The sequence below is a fragment of the Urocitellus parryii genome, chromosome 1, assembly GCF_045843805.1.
Source record: "Urocitellus parryii isolate mUroPar1 chromosome 1, mUroPar1.hap1, whole genome shotgun sequence".
In the NCBI taxonomy this organism is placed as follows: Eukaryota; Metazoa; Chordata; class Mammalia; order Rodentia; family Sciuridae; genus Urocitellus; species Urocitellus parryii.
The window spans coordinates 203,429,798-203,457,365 of NC_135531.1; the positions used below are offsets into that span (position 1 = coordinate 203,429,798).

The 27,568-nt window shown below is 31.5% G+C and overlaps 1 protein-coding gene across 1 annotated transcript in view; it reads left to right on the forward strand.

Moving 5' to 3' along the window:
• The window catches only part of Mbd5 (methyl-CpG binding domain protein 5), a 402,700-nt gene that overhangs the window by 985 nt on the left and 374,147 nt on the right, over window positions 1-27,568 (forward strand). Inside the window, exons 2-3 of the mRNA XM_077802477.1 lie at window positions 2,946-3,075; window positions 14,853-14,962. The gene's annotated coding sequence lies outside the window, so the exon portion shown is untranslated. The remainder of the gene's footprint in view (window positions 1-2,945; window positions 3,076-14,852; window positions 14,963-27,568) is intronic.

Genomic DNA, 27,568 nt, shown 5'->3' on the forward strand with positions numbered 1-27,568 from the left:
CCAGGAAAAGCTCTACTGCATTTGTTTCTGAGTGGGAAAATGTCGGGATCTGGATTGTATTGGAACTGCCTATCCATTTGTAGACCTGAGTGTTTTCCCCTTTTTGGTCCTGTATGTGATTTGGATATTGACTTTTGGGTTGGAAGACTTGACTGGTTTTTGCGTTATGGGTTTATTTTCTCCATTTCTCGTTTGATCTGAGTTGAATAGAAATTTTCAAATTTTTAGTTTAGAGGCCTTTGGTTAGATTTTGACTTGCATTATTGCTTTTTTTTGTTGTTAAATGTTTGTTTCATATGTGAGTTTATAAAGTGCAGAGCTCAAAATGCTTAAAGTTTACATGCCACTGGTATTGTCTTACCCACATATGTTTCTGGAATTTATTTTCCATATAGGATGAGAATATTAGCTATTTCACAATTAACTGAGTATTTTTCTAATCCTTGTAACTTGTCTGAACAAGTAATCCCTATTGAAAACTTTATGTTGTTCTGGCTACATGGAAGGCCAAACCTCTCCATCAATAGTTTGCCGGATTGGTACCACTTTCAGTTTTAACTGAATTATTTATTTACTGTTGTAAATTGAGATGAGTTTTTCATCTCTTGGGGTACTGAAACAAATTGTTCACTATATGTGAAAGAAAATAAATGTCTAAAATATGTTTTCATGGATCAAAGAAAATAAAGTTGTAGTTAGTATATTATAGTTAGATATAAACTGAAAGGTAACTCCAGGTTTAGATTTATAGAGCAACAATCTTGATAAAAATCACTATTCTCCATTTTCACATGGTATGTTCATAGTGAATAGCTTTCATTCAGTGCTTTATTTCACAAATGCTAGAAAGTATGTTCCTGATGTAGGCCTTACACTAGGTCTTACATTAGGAGTGGTATTTTGTTTTATATACATTCTTTATCCTTTCCTTGAAGATGGATGCACACATACATTCCCTTTCTCTTTCCCTCTTTCTCATTCTCTCCCCGACATACATACACATTCACACCCCCCCCCCTTTTTTTTTATCTGCATTGGTATCTCTGCCATAATTTATGTCAACAAAAAAATATTCTTCTGTAAAGCAGCAATTTTGTGATCATATTGGCAATATGAAAACAGCAATTTGATCAACTAGAAAGGATTGAAGAAATATCAACCTATAAGGATATTTGCCATAAATATTATGAAGACATTATGATACTTTCTTATTTTCTGGCTGGTAAAGCCAAGACATAATATACTTGTATTTTAGTGACTGAAAAGCATTACATATGTAGAAACTTGTTCTATAAAATTGTAATTACCAACTGGGTGCAAAAATAGACGTTTATACATAACAATAACAAAAAAAATTATAAAAAGGAAAAAAGAGCTGTGTAGCAGTAAGCAATATGGTCTTATTTCTCTCATTGCTATTATACATTTGAATAGTTTCCTAGCCTTTCTCTGAGGTGTCATTGATGCACTGAAGTAGAAATTTGTGTCAAGTTCAAGTTTTTCCTCCACACATCTATACTGCTATTCCAGGTCCACCTGAGATTTTTTTTGTCCTTAACGTTAAAACCTCAGCAACCTTAACATAGGAGACAGACAGTAGAACATACTGAAGAAATCAATTTTAATAAAGTGAATTGTATAGGTAATTGGGGTAGTCATCACACAGTGGGCAGCTGAGTAAAAATTGACAGTCCTTGATTAATACCTTTACTTTGTTTCTGTTTCCTTTGAAAGTATTTCTTATTTTATCACTGCCAGGTTAACCCTTTAAGGTTGGAAGACTCCAGATTTTCTCTACTTTTGATAATGATTTATGCTTAGAAATCTTTTATTGTGGTTTATTTTTTAAGTGTTAAGAATTATTGATATTTTAGGATGGTAAGGTTTCAACTAGAAGGTATCTTGGAGGTCATTTTATCCAGCTTCATTTTCCATACCTCTGAAGTTCAGAGAGCTTGAGGAACTTGCCCAAGGTTCTAATGCCTTGAGTGGACACAGTACAGGGAACAGAGAACTTTAACACTTACTGTACTAATTACTCATTGTTCTTTGTCAGAAATGAAACCGTCATGTACAAGACCACATATAGCACTTAAGATTTTATATTTTATGAGAATAGTAAATAGTGTTAAAACTTTGTCCTATTATAATTAATTCTTTGTTGTTGATCTTTTTGAGAAATACTAACTTCACTTGTTGTGGATTGTTAATATTTTTGAGAATTATATTGGCTTTCTCTAATGCTGTTTTTTCTTAAACTTCCAATTAGGAAACATATTTACTACTCTTGTATTAATGACTCATATTTATAAAAAGAAATAAAATTCACAGCGTATTGTAAATGTTTACATGGTAGTCTTACCTTAAAGAACTACTTAAATAAAAATATTTTTGTGTTATTTAAACTTAGTCCCTCACTTTCAGCACAATGCCTGGTGTACAGTAGACCTTACTGGTTGTTTGTTATAAATCTTTTATTAGGTTTAGAATTAGACAAAGTTGAATTTCTTTTCTTCCAACTGTGAGATTCCCTTTTCCTTCCTCCCTTTTCTCTTTCTCCCTCTAATTTTCACTACCATGAAAACTTTTTTCTTGAAAAATTTTTTTTTTTTTTTAAATCTCTGCTGCGGTTCTCACTTTTTAAAATCAACAGCCAAATTAAACACCAATGATGATGTAGTACTCCTAATAATAACTAAAATCCTATTCACTTCTAATCATTACACAGAATAGAATTTAACAAACGTGATTGATTTTTGAATAAGCAATGATAAAAAATTGTACATAAAAAATGTAAATGTTCAAGATGCATTTAAACTTCACTTCATTGAGTGAATGGTGCAAATAGGTTGACGGAATTATTAGGCCGCTTTTACCAGCTCTATAAAGCAACTGTTACTTAGGTGACATGTTTCCCTGACTTTGTTTTTTTGGTCCTTACCCAGACAATTATCAACTTGCCAGTTTTCTATGGATATGAAGATTTACTCCTAGTCTTCAATGGGACCCCATGAAGTCAGCCAGAAAGCCTTTGTCCAACTTATGTACCTTTGCAAACTTGTCTGGATTTTGAATGTATGTGCAAAACAGATTGTACTTAGCTATTCATTAAACATCTATGGAGCATCTGCTGTCTGTCAGGCACTGTGCTAGGCATGTGAACAAACAAGAATGGTCCCTGCAATTTAATGTAAAGAGATTTCTTAATTGTATTCCACAAGTGTATTGGTCATATATTTACTTTGGTTTACCTAAATGAATTTTATATTAACTAAATGAATATTGTTAGGTAGAATAATGCATGTTTAAGAAGGATATTGCTGTATTTTATTAATATAGAAAAGATAAATTTTTTTTCACTTAATTCTGTATTCTACGGATTTCTATTCTGTTTATAGTTCATTCATTTAACACAATGAAAATAGTGTATGTGACAACCATTGCTGGATTTTTATTGCTAAGTATAATTATTTTTTTGAAGATGACCAAATTAATGAAGATGACTTCATTAATTTCCCTCTCCTTACTAAAAATAGACAAAATATTCAAATTCTCCAAACTTATTTTTTTCCCCAAATACTTTTTTCTATCTACATCTCTTATAACTGGATATCTTTCATGCTTATTAGGAAATCATTGTGTAATATCATTCTGAGTTTTTAGACATTTCTACCAAATTTCAAGCAAACCTAACGATATGATTTCATTATTATCCAGTGATTAATATCTACTTTTTATTAGTTTTAGAATTTTAGCATATGCTGGATATATTATTTCAAGATCTTTGTGAGAAACTTCCCAGTTTTAATTCTAAAACACTTATTATATTTAATCTTGCTTCTAAAGCTCTAGTTAAGAAAGTTGGAAGTTTCTGAAATATAAGGGAGTTTCAAAGCCAAAAACGTCCTATCTCAGTATCTTTTGTAGCTTTCATATGTGACTGAAAAGTATTAGAGGTTAAAAACTGCATTCACTTCACCTTCCTTAATGTAGTTTTAGAATATTGTTGATTCAGTATTGGAAAAAATCAAGGGACTTAACTCTGCTGGTACACATCTCAAGAAGATAAATAGACTCCTGAATGGTAAATTCTGGTATCTTCCACTAAGCCATGTATGCCCCCATCCCTTTTTAAAAAGAAAAAAAAAATTTATTTAGAGACAGGGTCTCACTGAGTTGCTTAGGGCCTCACTAAGTTGCTGAGACTGGCTTTGAACTCGTGATGCTCCTGCCTCAGCCTCCCAAGCTGCTGGGATTACAGGCAGGCATCACCGTGTCCAGCTTATATTTATTCTTAAATTTCTATCTTAGTAATAATCATAACTTTCATTTATTTTCACTGTGCAGCACTGTTAATTCGATTTTTGTCATTTCTTATAGTTTTCCTTGTGAACTTTGCTTAATTCTGGTTACAAATGAGGAAACTAATTACTAACCAAACATCATTTTATCATTTTGTAGCACCAAAATATTTATATTAGACTTCAGACACATTCTAATTCAAAACACACTCAGGATAAAGAATTTTTGTCAGTCTATACTTCAATAAAGCATTACTAAAATCATGGCTCTGATAGCTTATTAATAAGTTTATGAAAGTGTATAAGGTTAGAAAAACAAAAAATGCCAGTTCTTTATAAGGAACACAAAATATACTTGAAGTCATTCTTTTCATTGCCTAGCAAAAATGACATTTGGATCTTTTTTTTTTTTTTTTTTAAACTTTGTTTATCTTTATTTGGTGCTGGGGATCGAACCCAGTGCCTCACATTTGTGAGGCAAGTGCTCTGCCACTTAGCCACAACCCCAGCCCTGGACCTTCTTTATACTGAGCTTTATCTTTTGTGGTATTATCTTTTCATTTTGTTACATTAAGTTTGGAGTTTCCAACAATATGTGACACAATGTATATTTACTATAAAAATTACACAAATGTCTTGGTAGTGAAACATCTCTAAACAAAGGGAAGTTTTTGCTTTCTAGTGCTTTGGTGTGTATATACACATTACCTTCTGGACTCTGTCATACAACATTTTCATAATTACATTACACATGTAGGACTAAGTTTAATGTTCTCTTTTTAGTACTACTTAAAGTCAGAAGTATTTTTAGTATGCGAATGGACAACTTTTGAATTCTCTGAATGCCTAAATTATTTTATGCTTGTTCTGTAAAAAAACTACTAAGGTAAAGTACTTTTTATCCACCTAATCAGAATAGATTTTTACATCTTTTAATAAGAGAAAAAGAGCAAATTTTTTTTTCTATTTTACTATTTAAGTGATTTTCACATCAATCCCAAGTAAATATACTTGCAAGCCATATACTTGTATTTACTCATCATCATATGGGATTTAGGCCAGTGCATTATGACCTGCAGAGTTTTGGAAACGTTTTTAAATGCCAAAGAAATACTCTGTATAGTATATTACAGCTCAGAAGGGAAAGTTTCTTAAAATGGTTCTGGCTTATAAAAACAATCTAAATAATTAGTGAAATGGAATAAGTCTGTGGTCCTGAATAATTTTCTTAGATAAGCTAAAAGTCATTCAGTTGAAAGTAAAGATTTTAACACCTGGATTTCTGTTTAAGCTATTCTGTATTATGTAACAACTGAGAGATTGGAATAACTTAGTGTAATAACTTCAAAGAGAAAAGGCAAGATCTAGGTTTAACATGCATTAAGATATGCCTTCTTATGTAGATGGATATGATGGATAAATGATTCTTTGTTATTGACCTGCTGTAAAGCTTATTCTTCTGCCAAAGCTGAATTTGACAAGTTTTGGGTTGAGTTCTTTCAGTTTATGTATATAGCCTTTTCTTAGAGAACTTGTAATTAAATTCTGTATCATTTAGTAGATTGTTAGAATGTATTGTTTAAAGGACTGAAATGAATTATGTAACTCAATTGATTTTCTCACAATGGCAAAAAATATTTGTACTTTGATGCCTTACATTCTTTGGCCAACCAACCAAAATTGCAGCAATGACATAGAATTTTTCAGTTTGGTGCTACTGTTAAAGCTTACATTCTTTTGCTGCCTTTTTTTTTTTTTAATAAATTCATGTATCTTAGTAGTTAGAAGTAAATGTAAAATGTTTCTTAAGAATGACTAGTAAATTTTATTTAGGTTTATTCTTATAGTGACAGCTATTATTTCTTATACACTTTCAGTCCAGAAATCTCCACTAATGTGCCATTAATTAATCTGTGCATTATCATTCATATTAAATGACATCAAAATATTTAGAAAATCAAATACATATTTCTGTAATGACAAAAATTAGGAGCTTTTTCAAAAATGTTTTTATTAAGACATTATACTTGTACATAAAAGTGAGGTTCATTTTGACATAATCGTACAAGAATGGAATATTGTTTGCTCCAGTTCTTCCTCTTTTCTCTCAACTCTTCCCTTTTCTCCTACCTCTTTTTTACTGGTTTTTCTTTTATTTATTTATTCATTTATTGTTATTTTAATTGGTACTTTATAGATATATAAAGGTGAAATTCACTGTGTTATATTCATGTACTTACATAGCATCAATTTCATGTCATAGTTCTAGAGGGTTTTTTTCTAGTATTCTAAAGTCATATTCCTTTTTCCACATTTATCACTGTAGAGTTTGTGCTGAAGGATTTCTTGGCCATTTTAGACTATAATCTAGTTAAAAGGTTTGTTTATGCTTCCCATCCCTGTTCTGCTGATGGTATTAGAATGCAGGCCAGAGCCAGATATCTAACTGTTTATAGCATTCAAACTTCAATTAAAGCTACAGTGTTCACTTTATTATATATCAGAAAGCTCATACCAGCTAAAAATATCATATGTAATGATCTTATGTGGCCATAAGATATCCTAAATCTTACTACTCTTTAAGAATATTTTTTTTTTCATTTATGAAGTATTAATAATGTATTCTTTTAGGATTGTCAAGTGAAGGTTATTTTCCATTAGAAGTAATATAGATTTTCCTTTAAAATATTTTTTCTTTTCATAAAAATGAAGCCTAACAGCTTATATTAGTGCTTCAATTGTCTAGTTTACTTGTCTTAAAATTAATACATTGTCTAGACATTGCTTTCCTATTCAATTGATTTGAATCCCCTTTGAAAACTATAGCAATATGTTGCCAATTAGAAAATAAAACTGTTAGTCATATTACTCCAGTTACCTTGTATGTTTGAAAAGAGTGTAAGTACACATAACACAGATTTTAATTTAATATAATATTGCTTTTCTAAGCTGCTGCTCTTGCCGTTTTGGTTTTTATGTTTTTAAATATGTTGATAAACTGTTTTAAAGGTCTTTTTTTTAAGTTATTAAGAATATTTTAAGTACATTTCTTCAGCTGCCTCTCTGCTTTTGTCGTTTTCCTAGGCTAATCCGAAAATGACTCAATTGTATGGGTATTTAATTTTTCAATATAGTACACAAATTTGATATATACATTGGTTTCTTTTTTTCTTTTTCTTTTTTTTTTTTTTTTTTTTTTTTTTTTGTGGTGCTAGGGATTGAACCCAGGGCCTTGTGCATGTGAGGGAAGCACTCTACCAACTGAGCTATATCCCAAGCCCCTACATTGGTTTCTTTTTTTATAAAACTAAATTTTATTTTTTACTTGTATTTTTACTTTTACTTTAGACCTTGATTGACTAAACATATACATTAATATTATTTGTTATTTTTATTTTTAGTAATGGGGATTGAATCCAGGGTGTTTTGCCACTGAGTAACATTTCCAGTCCTTTTTATTTTTTTATTTGAGACACTTTCTCATCAAATTGCTTGGTACCTCACTAAATTTCTGAGGCTGGCTCCAGCTTTGTGATCCTCCTGTCCTAGCCTCCTGATTTCCTGGGATTACAGGCATGTGCAACCGCTATGGCTATGTAGACGTTATGTATATATAAATACTTTATTGATGTCTATTTTTATGACAGGTATATAAACAACATATCATTTAGGATAAAAAATGATATCAAATTGAATGAATAGTTGCTAAAATGTTTTAATTAACAGATACTACAATGGAAAGATCTACATGACTCACTTTGCTGGGCACCAAAGGAAACAATCCATTTATTTTGAAATAATATAAGTTAGAAAATTAGGAAATGCTAATTATGGTATCTAAAGATAAGAATTAAGACAACCATGTAAAATTTAGATTTATAGATTAAATACATGGGTGGTTTTCTTTTCTTTTTCTTTTTAGTACTAGGGCTTGAACCCAGAGGTACTTTAACACTGAATTACATCCCCAGCCCTATTCATTTTTTTATTTTAAAGCAGGGTCTTACTATGTTACTTAGGGCCTTGCTAAGTTGCTGAGGCTGACCTCAAACTTCTGATGCTCTTGCCTTATTCTCCCTGCAGAGTATGAGACCATTAATGTAAATAATAATAATAATTATAATAATAATAATAATAAATTTACAAAGAGAATATTATGTTTGTAATACTTACAAATGTATGTTTGCACAGATATACAATACACATTTTATACTATATGCAGTATATTTGCATAAAGTATATGCCATGTAAATATATTAAATAAAGGTCTGAAAGATATATACCAAATTATATCTTTTGTGTACATAAAATATATATGCCAGATGTTGGAAGGCTAAAAAACTCTAATGTATAATTCAGCATTACTTGGCTTTAATTTTCAACAATAAGCTTAAAGTCAGGTTGTGATTTTGTAATGTAAACATATATATTAAAAGGCGTGGTAGAGGAAAACAACCCAGGAAAATTGCATTCCTAGCCAAATAATCATATGAATATATTCCTTGAATACCTTGAAAAAATTTGGTATTTGCTAATAACTGTCATAGCTTGATCCAGATTAAAGTCTATCACACTGACCTAATCTTACCTAAAACAGTAAAAAGCTTAGTCAATTGGAGAGAGAAAAATTGTGTATAATAAATCTTGATTTTAAACATTTGGTTCTTACTAAAAAATCGGTTTCTCAGTATTTTCCTGGGAATATATAGATTGTGCTGCTGGGGGTTGGTGAATGATGTCAGTTATAATGTTATAGATAGTTTTGGCTGAGAGAAGAGAGAATACATTTAGTAGAGCATTGTGATGCACATCTTTAATCCCCCTGACTAAGGAGGGTGAAGCAGGAGGATCACAAGTTTGAGGCCAGCCTCAGCACCTTATTAAGATCCTCAGTGATGTATCAAGACCCTGTCTCAAAATCTAAAAAGGACTAAGGATATAGCTCATTTTTAAAGCACCTCTGGATTCTATCCCCAGTACCAATGATAACAGCAACAAAAAGAATCCATGGGCCTAAGATAAACTTTCATTATTTTAATCAGTGATCCAGATTTTTATATGTTCACTCAAAATATAAATGGTGTAGTCACTTAACATTTCTGTACTATTTTCCATATTAGGTACTGAATTAAATATAGAACAAAAACCAGAAGGTTTTAGAACTAACTACTTTTATTTTTTTAAGTGACTGAAACATATCCTTAAAAAACACTTTAGTTACCTTTATAAAAATAACATCAAACTGAGTAGGTAAATATGCTTAGTAAAGAAGGAATTAGAATTCTCCAGAATTTATCACAGTGTGCATGCATTTTGAGAAGACATGAGTTAGGTAGAGGAGAGATTCTAGGTTGCCACAAAAGAAGTTGTTTCAGATAAAGACAAAACTTCCAATGGGATGAGGAGTTGAGGGATCTTGTTTTTACTATTAAAAGCTAATATTATAATTCAGAATAACCTGGTAAATTAGGGAAGTGGTTAGAAATAGTATACCTTTAAATATATGTTTTGAAGATTTTATTTGCCAGAATGTAGGTTAGAAAAGAAACAGTAAAATGGGGGTAGGAGGAAATCTCCTTGCAATTATAACTAGGAAGTCCTTTAGAATCTGAAGTAATAAAAGAATATAACTTTTGAATTTACCTTTTATCCAAGTAGCCATGTTAAATAAATTATCCCAGTCACTCTTAACACTAGCAATTGAACTGAAATTTTCCCTTCAGAAAATTGCATATTTAAATAGCTCTACCAAGTATCATGATTTCAACTGAATACACATAATAGATTTTCCTTTAAAACTATATAGGATCATTGAGTGGTTTGCTCATCCTTATCTTTCTTCAACAAATATGTATTGATACCTATTGTGTACTCAACTTGGATAGTAAGCAAAAATAGACTTGGGTCATTGTATTCTGGAACTTATACCATAGAAACAGGAAGGGATATTAATTAAGTAATCAAACAAATAAAAGCAAAATTGAAACTTTCCAATTGATGTAGAATGGTTAATGGTATTTAATATTTTGGCTTTAAGAAGGAATTTGCTCAACCAATGGGATCAAGAGAACTTTTGAGGGAGTGTTTGCTTAGCTGAGATCTCAAGAAGTATGAGTTAACTTGATCAAGATGGAGAAGAGAATTTCCTGAAAAGAAGCAACTTTACATACAAAGTCCTGATGAGAGAGGAAGCTTGGTATCCAATATCAAACAGATAAGCATAGCTGACAGAATTTTATAATAAGAAAGGGTATATGATAAAATGTGATGCTGGGGAATTAAGTAGAAGCCAAACTGCAGGACCAAACTTTGCTGAATCCTTAGGGTTACCATTTAAACTTATTTAATATTCTTTATGCTCAACAGGAAAAGCTTACTATTAGTTATAAAGGGTTATATTATGAGAGATAATTTTTATTTCTTTCTAAACCTGGTGAAGCTTTTTCCCGTTAAAAAAAAAAAAAGATCTGATCAACATGATTACAGTGTCACATCTCATAAAAACATCTTTAACACAAATAACGTTAGAAACTAGTTGAACATAACATTGTGTCCTGAATATAATCAGGTAGAAGCTAGAAAAGAAAGAAAAGGAATTTAAAAATGATGTCTGTCTATATTCAAAAGAGAATGTCTTGGTTGTATTTGACTAAGATGTGAATAATGAAAAAAACGAAAAAGCCTACTTCAAGGGTACTAAGCTGATGTTGGAGGGATCATAACAAATGATGGTAAGGGACAGTCAGTTAGACAACTTGAGAGAACCCTCAACAAACTCCTGGATGTAGGAGAGTGTTATACCTGGAGCCAATCAAGTTAGAGGTATAGTAGAAGATATAACATAAATCTAGTATATTTTGTGTCAGTTATTACAATATAAATATTGTATAAATTCTTCTATGTTTTGTTAAGGAGACTAGAAAAATAATAACAATATAAGTATCAACTTTATTTTCATTAATATTTCAAGTAATTCATAGAGTCAGAAGTTATAAGTTACTGTTCTATTAACTATTTCAGCCCATGATGTTAGCCTTGAACATATTGAAGTAATATTTTCAAAAATGAATAAATGTAATTTTTAATCATATTTTCATTAACTTCTAAAGTTATCAGTAAATTATCTTCATTTCATGTTGTTTTTAATTATTAAGCATCTTGGACATTAGTTTCTATCTTTATTAAGGAATTAACAATCTAATCAATAACTAGAAATGAAGAAATGACCTGACTGGCATTATAAAAAATAATGAGTCGGTTAAGTCACTTTTATTAAGGATTGAAGATCACAAAGATGTATTAAATTGTAAGAGGGAAAACATACAAGCATTCATTGAATAGAGGGGTACATCTTACTAGTGTTGGTTGATGAATTCTACCAGTGCATCAATTTGAAGATTGAACATCCGTCAAGATGCAATCTTGACCTTAATTTTCTGACCTTGTCAGATATGGTAGACCACACTTTTAAAAACAGTTTAACATTTTAAAATAAGAACCACAGAATTGAATTTGGTGCTTATTTAGTTACTTATAAAACATTCTAAAGAAGAGAATATCACTATCACTATCATTGATTCGTTTTTCATGCACTAACAGACTACTGAGGATTTTTAGACCATTAATATTTGAATTTTTTAGAATGTGTGAAAAGGAAGTTTATTAAATTTAATAATACTAAGGCGTCAATGTTCCTCCTAAATAGAAGTGAAGATACACTTTGGCATTATTCTAGAATTGTTGTGATCATTAAGTTTTATAGCCTCTTACTGTCTTTCTAGCACAGTATATTCCAAAGGCCTCTAGTTCTGTGATAAGTGAATAGGTATGATTCCCCATCCCCCCAAGGTCCCTTCATTTATTAAGATTTAGAAACCATGGTTAAGTTAAAGAATAGTAAATAGGGTTCCCTTAAAAAATATTGTATTTTAAGGGATACCAGCACTAACTCTGCTGAATATCAAATAGAAATCACTAACACTTATTAAGTACTTTGTGCCACTCAGCGTGCTAAGCAGTTTATATACATTATCATATGTCTGATTCTTTTAACAAACAAACAAAAAACATTCTGAGGAACACACAAAAATTCATCTTCATATCATTTCACTGTTTACAAATACCATCCAAATACGTCTGTGAATAAAGGAAAAGTAAGATAAATATCAATTTCTGTTATTGCATTCTAATTACTTCAGGAAAGAAAGGTAATGAATTTTATCCTTAAAGTTAAATGCTGAATTTAGTAGTATATTTCTATATTCTTTTCACCGTAGTGCCCATAGATAATCGACAATAATCTTTATACTCTTCTTATTACTGGGTGGCAACTTTTACAGTTTTCAGAGACATTCATTCCTTGGTTTGAACAATAGCTTCATTTCTTGAATACTGTAATACACAGCCTTTGGTGTACTGCTGATTTTTGAACTTCAGTTTCTTTATCAGTAAAATTAGTATAGTGATGCATAGCTCAGAGTTGTTTTGACTATTAAATGTTAGAACACATAGGAAGTCTCAGCAATGTTGTGGAGCCATTCACTAAAAGTTGGTTTCCTTTTGTTTTCCTTCTCTGTTTCTAGTAGTAAGTATAATCACATTTTAAACTCTTTATGAATTTATACTATGCATTTGGATTATTGAAATTTTATTTATTTATTTATTTATTTTTGGTACTGTGAATGGAACCCAGAGTTGCTTTGCCTCTGAGCTCTTTTTTTTTTTTTTTTTTTTTTTGAGAAAGGTTCTCACTAAGTTGTTTAGGGCCTCACTAAGTTGCTGAGGCTGGCCTTGAACTTGTGATCCTCCTTCCTCAACCTTTTGTGTTGCTGGGATTACAGATTTGTGCCACCACACCCAGCAAGAATTTTTTTCTCCCCCCCTTTTCAAAATAAAATTACTTTAATTTTAAAGCTATTTTAAAAGCTTTCTGAACTCCTACACTTGAGGACCTGATCTTCATCTTAATGCTCTCCTACCTTTTGCTAATAAAATGGGCATCTATAAATGTTATAGAACTCAGATTGTAGTGAAATTAGAATAAATGGCCCTACTTGGTTAATGTAAATATTCTAGACATAGCTTACAGCATTGCTTTTGGTGATTATGATCATTAAGTGAACAAATATGTAAATCTATTTACTTTCCTGGTCTTGATTTCTTTATATTAAATAAAAAGATTAAAAAATAAAATTCTGAAACCTGAAAAAATAATTGGCAATATTATACAAGAGTTGAGAGTTTGGACACCAGAGCCAATCTGGATTCAAATCCCTATTTCATTGCTTTCTAGCTATGTGATTTATTAGCAAAATCACTGTGGCCATCTCAGGGTTAGTTAATGAGTATGTACTGATGAATTAAAAGAAGGTCTTGCTATGTTGCTCAGATTGGCTTGGAATTTATGATCCTCCTTCTTCAACCCCCAGAGTGGCTGGGATTACAGGTGTGTAGTACTACACCTGGCTAATGAGTTTAAATGTGTATACTAACTTTAGAAATGCCTGGCACATGCTAAGTAGCATTAAAGTGTTAACTATTATAGTGCTTATGTATATTATTTATATGTTAGATGTAACATAGAAAGAAAACAGTGATTAGAATATTTTGGTACATGTCTTAACTCATAATTTTACTTTTGGTAGAATGAAACAAATTCAGTTTAATTTTTAGTTCTAGAAAACAGTGATTAGAATATTTTGGTACATGTCTTAACTCATAATTTTACACTTGGTAGAATGAAACAAATTCAGTTTAATTCATAGTTCTTCTAACATGTGTCAGATTTTTACATAGCATTTTGTATTTGCCAAATTCTTTTAATATTTTCAAATTTAATCTTATCGTTGAAGAAGCTAGTATGAAAAATGTTCCATTGTTTCATAAAGAAACTGAGGCATCCAGAAAGTTTAGGACCTTTAAAATATGACACTCGAAAAGTGAATAGAAAGTTTAAAATTAGAATATAAATATTACATTTAACAGTGTGTTCAGCCAAACTGACTCTACTCCTTATTGAAAATTCAAACAAACCTATTTGTGGGTAAAATAAATGTTCAAGATATATCATTCTGTTCTTCAAAAATTTCATTGGCTTGCGATGTGTTGCCTTAGTTAACTTGATTTACTCAGATTGCATGAAAAAATTGTTTTAAATGGGATTAGTCTAATTAAAGTCAAGTGTTGAGCTAGCTATCCCTTAGAACATTTAAGGGTTGAATTTCTTTTTTTAGCTATAAACTGGCTTTTTCTCCCTCTTTGATGAACTAGGTCAAAAACTCCTTTCTATTTCTCATGCTATCAGTACTCTAGTACTATATATTATGGATTCAGTGTGTTTTTTAGCCAGCTAGAAAACGAAGCTTTCATTATTAATAGTTGTTTCTGTGAACAGTGATCCTAAGTTTTAAACAGTGAATTATTATAGAATGAAGTTCTGCAAAACACAGGCTTATATGGTAAACAGTATCAATATTTTTATTATTCATTAAAGAACATTTTTAATTGGTGCCTTTTTTTTTTCTTATATGCATGGCATCTATAATTCATCAGTTAAGAAAAGTGACGGTTGCCTTGGGATCCAGAAAAAAATACTGACAGTTAGAAGACTCAAAGAGAACCATGTCTAACAGAGAATTGTAAATGATTGCTTAGACAAAAAGGTAATGGAAAAGTATCTAGTTTCAAATTATAATTAATGTTCATTGTTACTTTGGAATAGTTTTTGACATAAAGACAGTATGAATATTCTCTTTAACAACAACAAACAAGAATTTGGATAGAGCTCAGTGATAAAGAGCACTGTCCTGGCATGTGAGAAACCTCGGGTTCCATATTCAATATATGTGCACAATACATACTCACAAATAATAGTAATAAACAAAACTTAGTTTAGTATTCCTCTCTGTCAGTTGCCAATATTCATGAAGATTTTCACATAAAGATCATTTTTTTTCAGATGCACAATGCTATTTTTCATATTACACAATGTTTAAATGTTGTAAATGGGTCTACAAAATGTTATTTTTCACTTTTTTTGGTATTTTTGTGTATTCATTTTGCTGATTAGGTACACAGTTCACCATTAACCCAGTTTGTAAACTTAGATTACTCACATTAAGGCTAATATAAGCTAAGAAGCTATCAAATACTGACTCAGGGAATAGTAAAAATTTCATAGGCAGGAATTTGTCTCAGGGGAAAAAATGTTGTTTTACATGTATTCATTTTATATATCCATTAGAAAAGAAAGACCCAGGCCTTAGGACACAGTCTTGGGTTTTTCATGATGGTGTAAATAAATGTAAATGTTTATTTAATTACTCATTCTACAAATACTAAGTACTAGCTATAGGCTAGCAATAAATAAGAAGGCAAGGACAATGGAGCTCACAGTTTTTCAGTTAGGATCAATACTAAACAAATATTTGTATGAGTGATGTATATTACAAACAGTTTATTAATGAAGAGATATATAAGAATTAAGAATAGAAATATAAGTTGTTACCACATATCTAGGTAATGATAATGAAGGAATGTAAATTTCCATTTGTGTGAGTGTGTGTGTGTGTGTGTGTGTGTGTGTGAGAGAGAGAGAGAGAGAGAGAGAGAGAGAGAGAGAAAGAAAGAAATAGAGACCCAGAAAGGGTTGGTGGCTTATCCAAGGTCATATAGCACATGGCATATCTGGGTTGTAGGTCACCTGTTTTCTAGTATATTTAGACTTTCCATGTGAAATAAAGTAGGAATCTAAAGAGAGACTAGATGTCTAGAAAGTTGGATCACTTTAATATAATTAATATAATCCAAAGAATCATACCTGTAAACCTTTTTATGCTTTATTTTATTTAAATTTCTTTTGGGTTGTCTTTTGTATTTACTGACTGTTTGAATTTTGCTAAGTTCAAACTCAAAAAAAAAAAAAAAATTTAAAGGCACCACTATGACCTTGCAAGCCAGTTTTGTTGGTGCCATAGTCCTAAATCTGATCTCTCTGGAAACTTTTGAGTGTTATTTATTTATTTATTTTCTTAGTAAACAAAGTTGGTTTCCTTTAATTATCTCAAATTTACTAAACTCTACTCTGCTTGTTGCTAGACCAAAGAAAAACAGGGGATGTTGGAAATTTAAGGACACATTTTTTTCCTGGAATGATTTTGATCTGTCACTTAATTTGAAATACTGTTAGTATGGGTCAGTCTTGAATATATCTGATTAGAAATGAGTTCATAGTAAATTAGAAAGGAACCCCAATCATAGTTAAGATCTTGGCAAAATAATACATAGAGAAAGTTAGATGATTGAAAGTTAGATGATTTTACCCTAGTTTCCATTATATTTTTAAATTTGATATTATCCTTTAAACACCAAGTTAAATGATTTGATTTTTATTTTTATAAAAAAGGATATTAAATAGGAAAACTAGATGAACATTCTAGTAACTGACTTGGGTACAGCAAAGCACAATTATAGGATCACACTTTGAGAAGTAAATAAACTGTTTGAAAGTTGAGTCTGCAAAGCTAGACATAGTAACAACAGGAAACATCCCACCTACAATACATATGGCAAAGGAGAAAGATAGTGCAGCAGACTACAGACAAAAATAATAGCCGTGAGTTAAAAATGAGTATTCTGCTTTACAACCTTAGCTCTGTTGTCTCAAAAATAAAGAATATCTTTTAGATATTCTATGGTGACATGAACATTTTTTAATTGATAATTTTTTCCTTAAGTATCCCCCTTCATATTTTTATATTATTGTTAGAATATAACATTAGTGTACAGTATATTTTAAACTTTATTGTTATTCTAGTATGTATGTTTTTTGTCTCTTCAGAATACATGCTATTTTCAATTTAATGTTGGACTAAATTTTTAAGAAATTTGTGCATGAAATATTGAATATACCAAGTAAATGGTGAAAATGTTTCACTGAAAGCTCTTCTGATACACTTAAGTGTTTGTAGAATCAGTTCCCAACCTGGACTAAAAGGTATACAGGAGAACTCAATGCTAAAATGTCAGAACTCACTGCAGCTGAATAGTAATTTAAAATGAGGATAAATCACTCCTGAAATTTTAACTATTAACTAATGAAAAAGTATTTTGTACATAGAATCTCCATTTGAATCTAACTTCTAAATGTATTTTATTGGTTTAATTTTGGTTCAGTTTTGTTTGAGATTAGTTTGTAGAGTCTGTCTGAAAATAGAAAATGGAGAAAGGAGTTAGAAGGAATGTTGTTATGTTACAAGAATTATATATTAAAATGACATTATTAATTGAGTATATTTAAGCACAGACAACTGACATGTCAGTTATGTTTCAAAACATCTTACCTAGTTTGAGAAAAAGTGACTTTGGACACATCTTCCTATTCTATATTTAGTAAAAGAAAAAGCAGTGGTCTATAATACTGGACCATTGTGTAGTTTGAATTTTAATATTTAAATCACCCAAATGAATAGTAAAATCTTTCTTTAAAATTATAATAAGATAAATTATAATTTTATATCTCTGTTAAATTCAAGTATATACAGAGTATCTAACCTTATAATTCTCTTAACACTATATTTCCATGATCTAATTAAATAAAACAATTTGATGTTTATTGCATTTACTGTATATTCATAATCATTGGTGAAATTCATGATAATTAGGTAAATATGTTAAGTGGTTACTGTAAATAACACTGATAGCTTTTTAAAATATAACCAAAACATTTTCCTCTTTGTTCTAACTCCAGCATTAGTTTTGATAGCATACACAATTTAATCTTTGTCATGAAATGCATCCATTAAGTTATTGCTTACCCCTTCCATACCCTGTTAAAAGCATGTTAAAACAATACTTTTTCTTTTGCATACATCATCTTTCTTCTAGGTTTGGAATAGTCAATTTTTGACCCTGGATACATGTTGAAATCATGCATGACCTAAAGTTTTAAATCAGAATTTTTAAGCATGGAGGCTATGGTATTTTGTTGTTAAAAGCTCCTCAGTTGATGCTAGAACTCAGCCATTGTTGAGAATTACTGTTATAACCCTAAGATACTCTTTGTTAACATTCTCTACCTCCTCCTTGAAGGATCCTTAAACACCAGTCCACAGATCTTTGGGAAGCTGAAGGCACTACAGAATCTGGACTTCTAACTTGTTTGAGTATAACACTGGGATGTGCTGAGGAGTTCCTGTGAGGATGGTGTCAGGATGGTGTCTTTAATTCCTGAGGCTAGGGCAAGAAAAATGAGAGTACTGCATCTTGGCTCAGCCCTAGGAAGAATCAGGAAAGGGGCCTTCTGGCTGGCTAGGTGAAATTGAAGCAAGTTTGAAACTATCAGGAAAGTAATATTTAAAAAGTGGACTGTATAGCGTTCATGTCCTAAAGTCCCAAGAAATGGACTTGCAGAAGAGCCACCACCAGGCTATCATGTATGGGGAAAAGAGAACCAGGTATTAACAGATCCTTACTTAGCTCCCCTTTGTACCTGCACACACATTGTATACTCAGTCATGCCAATTCACATGGTATATACTGCCACTAAAAAGCAAGTAAAGTTATACAGGTTTGAGGTACAGATTGATTATTGGAACAAAAGGTTTTGCTTATTCTCTATTGCCTTCCATTTCCCACCTATCTTCCCTCCCTCCAAAAACAAAAAGACATTTAATACCTATGTGCTTGTACCAGAAAGCCATTAAAGAGAACAAGCTTTTTGTGAGGTGGGATGGGTGCTAGGGATTGAAATCATCCCCAAGTTCCCATTTTTGTTTTGGGGGTTCTTTACAGACAGAGGTTGCTGAGGGTCTTGGAAAGTGGCTGAGGCTGACCTTGAACCTGGCACTCTTCCTGCTTCAGCCTCCCAGGTCACTGAAACAACAGGCCTTTACTGCCACACATCACCAGACTTTCTCCCTTAGATAGTTCATTAGAGGTGAAAGGCTTAAAAAAATGTAAATATATACATTGCAATAGTGTCGAAACTTAGCATAGTCTTTTTTAACAAGTTAAATGTTTATTTTGTCTCTGCTTTAATCTGAAGGAAATGGACAAAGATAGAAAAGCTCTATTTTCCATTTTCTAGTTTGTCATTTACCTTTATTATAAACAGAAATGCAAGATATTTGCAAAAGTATTTTTAGCCTACCAAACGTCTGTTGAACAGTTCAGCTGCAGATAAATGATTAGCACATAGTACTTTTGCTATTAAAAATGTACTTTCCCTTTTATAAAAATCAGTGTGAATATAAGTAGTAAATATTATTATAATCAGAGTTTTAGGTGGATGTTACTGTGGTTCAAGAAAAAACAAGATTTTTCTTCCTTTCTTCCTTTTCTACATAATAGCCATTAGAATAACTAAGCATGGTCATGAATGAGGGTATTGCACTAAGAGTTCAGTGATAGTACATTTCTGTTCTTAGCAATATTTTCTACCATTTATTTTTAGTGCCTCTATAACATTTTAAAGTTGCATCCTTCTTTATATTACTGATGAGAAGGTATGCCTCTGAAGGTATGCCTTTACAGATAAAACTTTTCTCACATCAGTGAGTAAGCTATAGGGAACTTAAAGCAAAGGCCAAAGGACCTTTTTTATTTTTTTAATAATGCCATTGGATACATAAAAATATTTAGATCAGCCTTGTAAAACAAGGACAGTTTTTAAAGTTTACATTATCAAGGCCCATTACATCATTTTAAAAAACAGCTATACAGTTCTACAATCCACAATAAGTGAAGAATAAAATAAAATGTATTTTAACAAATTTGGGAAGATGAAATAGAGGTATCCTTTTTTAAAGCCACAAAAAATCACAGATCTAAACTTATTTAGAAAACTGTGATGTAATCAATTTTCTTATTAATATTTGATACTTTTATAAAGACATCAAGGGGATGCCCCTGCAAATGACAAGGAGGGGAAAAAATGACAAGACAATTAGTGCTTAAAGGAACCTTATAGTTCATGGATATCTGGTTGATGATGGGGATTATTTTTACCTGGGATTTAGTGCCTCCTAAGGCAAGGGGGCATTGACCCTTTGTTGCTCTTTCGGCTCCCTTTGAAAATCTGATGAACTTATTTGACTCTTGATAGGGTCTCTGTATGGGTTTGTTTATGTGTTGCAGGGTTTTGTGAACTTTTTGAAAACCAGCAACCTCCTAGCTCACTTGTGTCAGAATCACCAAGGTACCTATTAAAATGCAGACTATTGGGCTGCATCCCAAACTGCTGTATTAGAATTTTTTAATAATCTAGTTTCAGGAACCTGTATTTTAACAAGCATTCCCTCATGATTCTTTCTGTTCACTACTAAGGTTTAAGAATTGCTCCTTTATAACTTCATGGGATACCCATTCTGCCCTTGGCCAAGATCAAGGTTTTCCAACTTCCACTATAGTGATATTTGACTGAAACATATGTTACCTACCCATTTCTTACCTATCTACAAAATATCAAAGGGGTATCGTTGGTGTTAATAAAGATTATAAATAAATGAAATGGTTTCTGTTGGATTCTTTATTTTATTTTATTTTATGGCCCTGGGTATTGAAACTTGGGGTGCACTACCACAAGCCATATCCCCCAGCCTTTTAAAATTTTTATTTCAAAACAGTGTCTAAGTTGCCAAGGCTGGCCTAAAACTTGCAGTCTTCCTGGTTCAGCGTCCTGAGTCTCTGGGGTTACAGGCATGTATTTCCATGCCTGGCTTGATTATCATTTTAATTAAAAGAAATGTTATGAAATATATATTAGATCCTGAGTCTTTTAGTACATATAATGTGCAAGTGAAGTAAATTTAACTTATTTCTCATCGTTTGTAAATATACTCACTTGCTTTCGAAATGCATCTGCAAGGGCTGGGGTTGTGGTTAGACAATGAACGCTTGCCTAGCATGTGTGAGGCACTGGGTTCAATCCTCAGCACCACATAAAAACAAACAAACAAAAAACAAAGGTATTTTGTTCATCTACAACTTAAAATATTTTTAAAAATGCACCTGTAATTGTTCAAGTATTTAATAGTATCATATTGGGATTTCCAATAATAAGTGCTTGAAGATCTGCTAACAGAGTAAATTAAGGCCAGATGTAGTGTGAAATTTAAAAAAGCAAAACTTATAGAATTGTTTTAAAATATATACAGCTTAACTTCAAATGTATATGAGGATAGGAACTATCTCTACAGAGTCATCTCCATATTTGAGTGAAATAAGTTTTCGTTGTAATGCTTAAAGCAGGTGGTAGTATGTAAATCAAAGCTCTTAAAAGAGTTTAAAAACTGCTTAAAAATAGTTTATAAAATTTGACCAAGCATTTCATTCCAAATCCTGATATGATCTTACTTTACTTTTGTTGGTTTATTTCTCAGATAAGTTCAGGGATGAAATAGACTAATGGATACATGTGATTATCTCATTTCAAATTATTGGATCTGGATCAATGAACTAATATGCTTATGAAGTTAATTATTTAGTATTAAGCAAAAACAATGTTGCACCATCACACTGAGTGGCTGTAAGTCATGATTTTTTTTTAACACAGGGAAAAAAATTCTCTAGTGAAGGATTCTACTATATATTAGTTAACTTTCTTATTAAACATGTTGTTGAGGGTCAAGGGAGATCCAGTAATATGTGGATAACTTAATGAAGGATACTTATTGCTAAAAGAAAATTAATAATTATAAGTGATCAATGGGTAAGAAGAAATACCACTTTTGTGTGGGGAAAAATTCTTACTATTGTTATATTTTTCATTGGTACAGTAAAAATATCTACTAATGTTCATCTAAGTATTTCTTCCTTAAAAGCAAATTAGATTAATACTAGTTTTATAAAGACTATCATGTAAAATCTATTATTCCTAACGTCCTGTTTTAGGAAATCACATGAAAATACTCAAAAAATTTCCATTTCTCTTATGCAGTGTCAATTTATATAAAAGTAGGAATTTAGTTATTCTACAAAATAAAAATTTAGTTGGTGATCTTCCCATTGTATCATATTTCAGACTGAAAATTCATTTATGTTTTCATATAAGATAATACTACTTATGTGGTATAATTTTTGATGAATCGTTGAATTCATTTTTTTGTTACCCTTTGACTGACTTTATGTGTTCCTCAAAGACACACAGATACTTACACACATACAAATATCCTATTTATCTTTGCAATAAAAAGTGCACTATATTTTCAAAACAGTATAAAAGATATATTAACTTTTTATTCACAAGTCACTTGTATCTACTAAATACATATTTTACAAATGTATTATATCATTTTAGTCTACACAGTCAGCTTTCAAATTCAGTGTAATTTTTATTCCCATTATTGAGATGAATAAATTCAATCAAGGTTACATGACAAATTTTTAACTAATTTCAGTACTTCTTAAGCACTATACTTTATAACTTTCAAAATAACTTTAAAATATGTCAAAAGGTTCATATTAAAAACAATGTTAGGGATTGTGCTGTAGCTCAGTGGCATGTGTGAGGCACTGGGTTCGGTCCTTAGCATCACATTAAAAAAAAAAAATAAGACAAGTAAAATTAAGGCATTCTGCCCATCTATAACTACAAAAAAAAAGATGTTAAAAATATAGAGAGATGCCTCTCCCTTGTGAAAAAGAAGGAAGAAAGATATTAGCTTAGCTTCTTATTATATTCTAGACATAGTTACATATTCTTGTCTACATAGCATTTAATCCTTACCTGTGATATTGGCCTTGTTATTCTTTTCCACAGATTTAAATTAAGCGTCTCATTTAATAACTTCCTTAAAGTTTTAGATAATTTGGTAGAAACAATATCTGATAATGTAGTTGAATGATAAGTGATAAATAAAAAGTTGAACTTGAATTAGGTTACTCTCTCAAGTAGAGTGAAGACTAATTGGTTCAGAATAAAAGCAGGGAGACTAAGAATTGAAGGGAAATTTTCCTGTAGCTACTAGTAAATGCAAGTAGTAAGTATCATATGTCTTCTTTCACCATTGCCTTCATGCTATTAAGTATATTAGGATTCATTTAATAAGGTAATCTACAAAATTTTTTGAAGACTTGTGCTGTAATCATAGGACATGATAATAATATCATGTCCTAATTTATATATGCAATCATAGTCCATACAAATCAAATCAGCTCACTAATACTTTGTTGTTATTGTTGTTTTAAATGAAGGCTTTTGATGTGTTCGTGACTTGAAAATGAAATATAAAATCTTCAAAGATTTTGTTATTGGTTGAGAAGACCATATAAACATATCAAAAGAGTTCAATAATATATATGATTAAATCCTAGACTGTGTGCTTACCAGTAAGTTCTAGAAGTCCTTCAAACTCTGAATTAATATAAGTAAACTTACTAACATCTCTCACAAACCTCTTTTTTGTTCATACTTTCTTGGATAGTGTCTTTCTATTCACCCTGAGTCCCAAATTAGAAAATGTTATAGTTTTCTGCCACGTGTTTGTTTTCCTCCCTGGTCAGGCTGTCACCAAATCCTATATGTTTTTTCTCTTTCCTAACTGTTAAGTCTGCTCAGTTTTGTCTCCTTGTTGTGAATGAACTGCTTTAGTTCATTCCCTGACTAGAGAATGGCAGTAAATAGTCTCCATAACTAACTAATCTGCCTTTGGTTTTCTGTCTAGCCCGTATTCTAAATTTTGCATAAATCTCATTATGTCACTACCCTGATTGAAAACATTAAGGAGTGTCCCTTCAGTTTGGTTTATATATATCCTAATTTCAGTCTGGCACACAAGGTCTTCATTTGACTATCTTCAAGTTAGACCTCTAATCTCATCTCCCTTTATTCTTTCCTTTTTGCCTTTTCTTGCCTTTGACCTAACTGCTTCCTCTTCAGCATTATATTGTGTTCCTTCAGGTCTTATTGTTGTATACACATACTGTCTTCTATACCATGTATGTTGCCTTATCCAGCAACTTGCCCCGGAATAGTTTTACTACAAATCTGAAATCAGATATCACTTGTTATCCAAGTATCCTAGTTCTTCTCGGGCTGAATTATTTTGCGTCTTCTTAGTGGCACACAGAATTAACTTTTATGATCATGTAAGATGATTATCTCTTTACTTTTAATGCCTATCCACTCCCAGAATTATGAAGAGCTTGCTTTGTTTTTTATTTAAATTTAGCCCAAGATATCACATATTCATATCCTATGTGTATTATAGTTATTAAGACCAAGGCCTTTGCAAAGACTCAGACAGTCCTTGATTGAAGTAAAGGCTCTGCAACCAAAGTGAATGGAATTAATTTTGTGTGGGGGAGGAGGAAAGGAAGGAAGATGGGCAATGGCAAGTCTGTATGTTTTTCATATTCTCCTGTCCAGGATTAGACAGGTAATATTTCAAACCTACCAAAAGTCCAAATTGGGAAACAGAAGTTGTTAGCCAGTGTTTTTAGCAAATTTCTTGTAGGTATATGGTTTTGTGCTATGCAGACCCTAGGGATACAAAGATGCATCAGAAATGTAGAGTGAATATGGGGAGCAGACTTGTAAATAAATAAGTTATTTGAAGTAATTTTGAGGAATAACAATCTCTCATGATGATAATAACTCCCTTGGTAGAATGGCCTCAAGTCCAGAGCAGTGCCTCAGCAGAATTTTAAAGTGTGACTTGGAATTATTCAGATGAATAAGTTGAAGTGGTTTCTGAATAAGGCAACTGCATGTACAAAGACATAAGATATAAAAGCAGTAAGACTCGTGGAGCCATTGTTTATAAGGGTAAGATCTTATGCATAGTGTTATTTTTAAAAGCCTTTCAAAGAAGCTTCTGGTTAGGTACCATAGATAATATCCATGTTAAGTTCTTAAGTATCCATTTTGGATACAATCTTCCATCAATATATTTACTGTACCTTCCCTTTGAAGTATAATGTGGGTAGGAGTATGAACTGTAAAGATCAGAATTCATATTCAAATCCTGAAATCTTCTGTCTCTCTATAAAGCATCATTTTACCTACTGAAAAGTGTTTTTAACTGTACCCACTTTTCAGGGTTTCTAGGAAGTTTAAGCAAGATAATGCAAACAAAGCTGTTGACAGTGCCTGGTCCACTAGAAGTCTGAGACTAAAGGAATATTAACCTGTATTGTGGCTCCTTATGGGCCTTTGTTTCCTCCTTTTCACTTATTTAAGAAAAGATTTATTGAACACTTAATATTTATTAGATTTTGGAATTTCAAAGATGATGAAGACATAACCTCTGTCCTTGGAGAAATCAAAATATAGTAGGAGTAGAAAAACAACAATTATAATACAGCCTCTTTAATGTGTTAGTGGAGAGGTTTGTAAGAAAAGAACGGAGAGAAGATGTCCCCTTAGGGAAGTCTTCCTCAAAGAAGACTAACCAGTAATCTAACTAGTCAGGAATATCTTTTTGGAATTGAAGGGTAGAGTGGGATAATGCTTGGAATTGAAGGGTAGAGTTGGATAATGCTCGGAGTTGAAGGGTAGAGTGGGATAATGCTTGGAGTTGAAGGGTAGAGTGGGATAATGCTTTTCAGGAAATAGGAAGAACATGTTCAAAAGGAAGATCAAGATAACATGACTTATTCAGAAGAATAAAATAATTCCTTAAACCATTTTTCTTAAATTATTTCTTAAATCGTTTTAGAGATTTTCTTAAACCCCTAAGAGAAGAGGATGGGATGAAAAGCAGGCAGGAACTAAATGGGAGGGAGTGGTGTGCTATGAAGTTGAAAAGTAGGATATTCAAGGAAGTTATCCTTTCTTCTTTTCTTTGAATAAAGGGAAGAATTTCGATAGTCCTAGAAATCTGTGGAAATGTTTGGTAGAACCTAACCATAAAATGTTCATTGTGATATGATTTTACATTTCAGCTGTATTTCTAATCTGATGAGGACTATGGCAGTATCTTTTGGATGAAAAATCAAAGAGAAAAGAAACTGAAATTTTTTGAACATTTATTCTATTCCTGAAGTATCAGGTTTTGTTGAGGCGGTTATTTTTTACTGAGATAAAATTTACATAACACGAACTTCACACTTTTCACCAGAGTATATAATTCATTGATTTTTCAGTATATTCACAGTGTTGTGGAACTATCACCACCATTTAATCACAGGATATTTCCATCATCCTAAAAAGAAACACCATACCTGTTAACAGTAACTTCCAAGTTACCCCTCTCCCCATCCTCTGGAAATTTTAATCCACTTTATATAGATTTGTCTATTCCAGACATTTCGTATAATGTAATCATACAATGTGTGGCCTCTTATGTCTGGCTTTTTTTCATACAGCATGTTTCATCCATATGCATATATCAATATTTAAATGCTTTGTGGCTGAATAATTTTTCATATAGGGATGTCTATGAAATTTTGTTTATCGATTTATCAATATTGAATCGAATTGATGAACATTTTGGTTGCTTTCACTTTTAGGATATTTTACTTTTTGGATATTACCTGTATAAACCTCCATGGACAAGGTTTTGTGTAAATATATTTTTATTACTGTTGGATATATACCTAGGAGTGGGATTTCTGGATCACATGGTATCTCTATGTTTAATATTTGGGGAACTGGATACTTGTTCACAGTGGCCACACTATTGTAATTGCCACCAGCAGTGTAACAGGGACACTTGCTCTATTTTTTATTGTAGCCATCCCAGTGAGTGTTAAATGGCATCTGGTTTTAATTGCTTTACCTGATGGCTAATTATGTTCTAATAATTTTCATATGCTAATAAGTCATTTGCATATCTTCTTTGGAGAAGTATGTGTTAAAATCCATTCTCCTTTTTAAATGGTTATCTTTTTTTTACTGTGGAATTGTAAGAGTTCTTCATGTATTTTGTGCTAGATTAGAGGCTCAAATTATCCTTTACACATCCAAATTTCTTAGTACCATTTGTCAAAGAGACTATTCTCTCATACATTGAATGACCTTGTCACTCTTATCAAAAATCTGTTTATGATACATATATTTGTATATTTCAGCCTTTCAGTTCTATTTCCTTGATGTATAACATCTCTCCATATATCACTACCATACCTTAACTTTACATAGTAAATTTTGAGATCAGAAATTGTGAGTTCTCCAACTTTTTGTTTTGTTTTTGTTGTTGTTTTTTTTCTAAGATTGTTTCAGCTATTCAGAGTCTCTTATGTTTCTATAAGAACAGGGTGACAAAAGCAACAAGAGCAAGGCTGTTGAAATTTTGATTGGGATTACATTGAAGCTGTAGATCATCTGT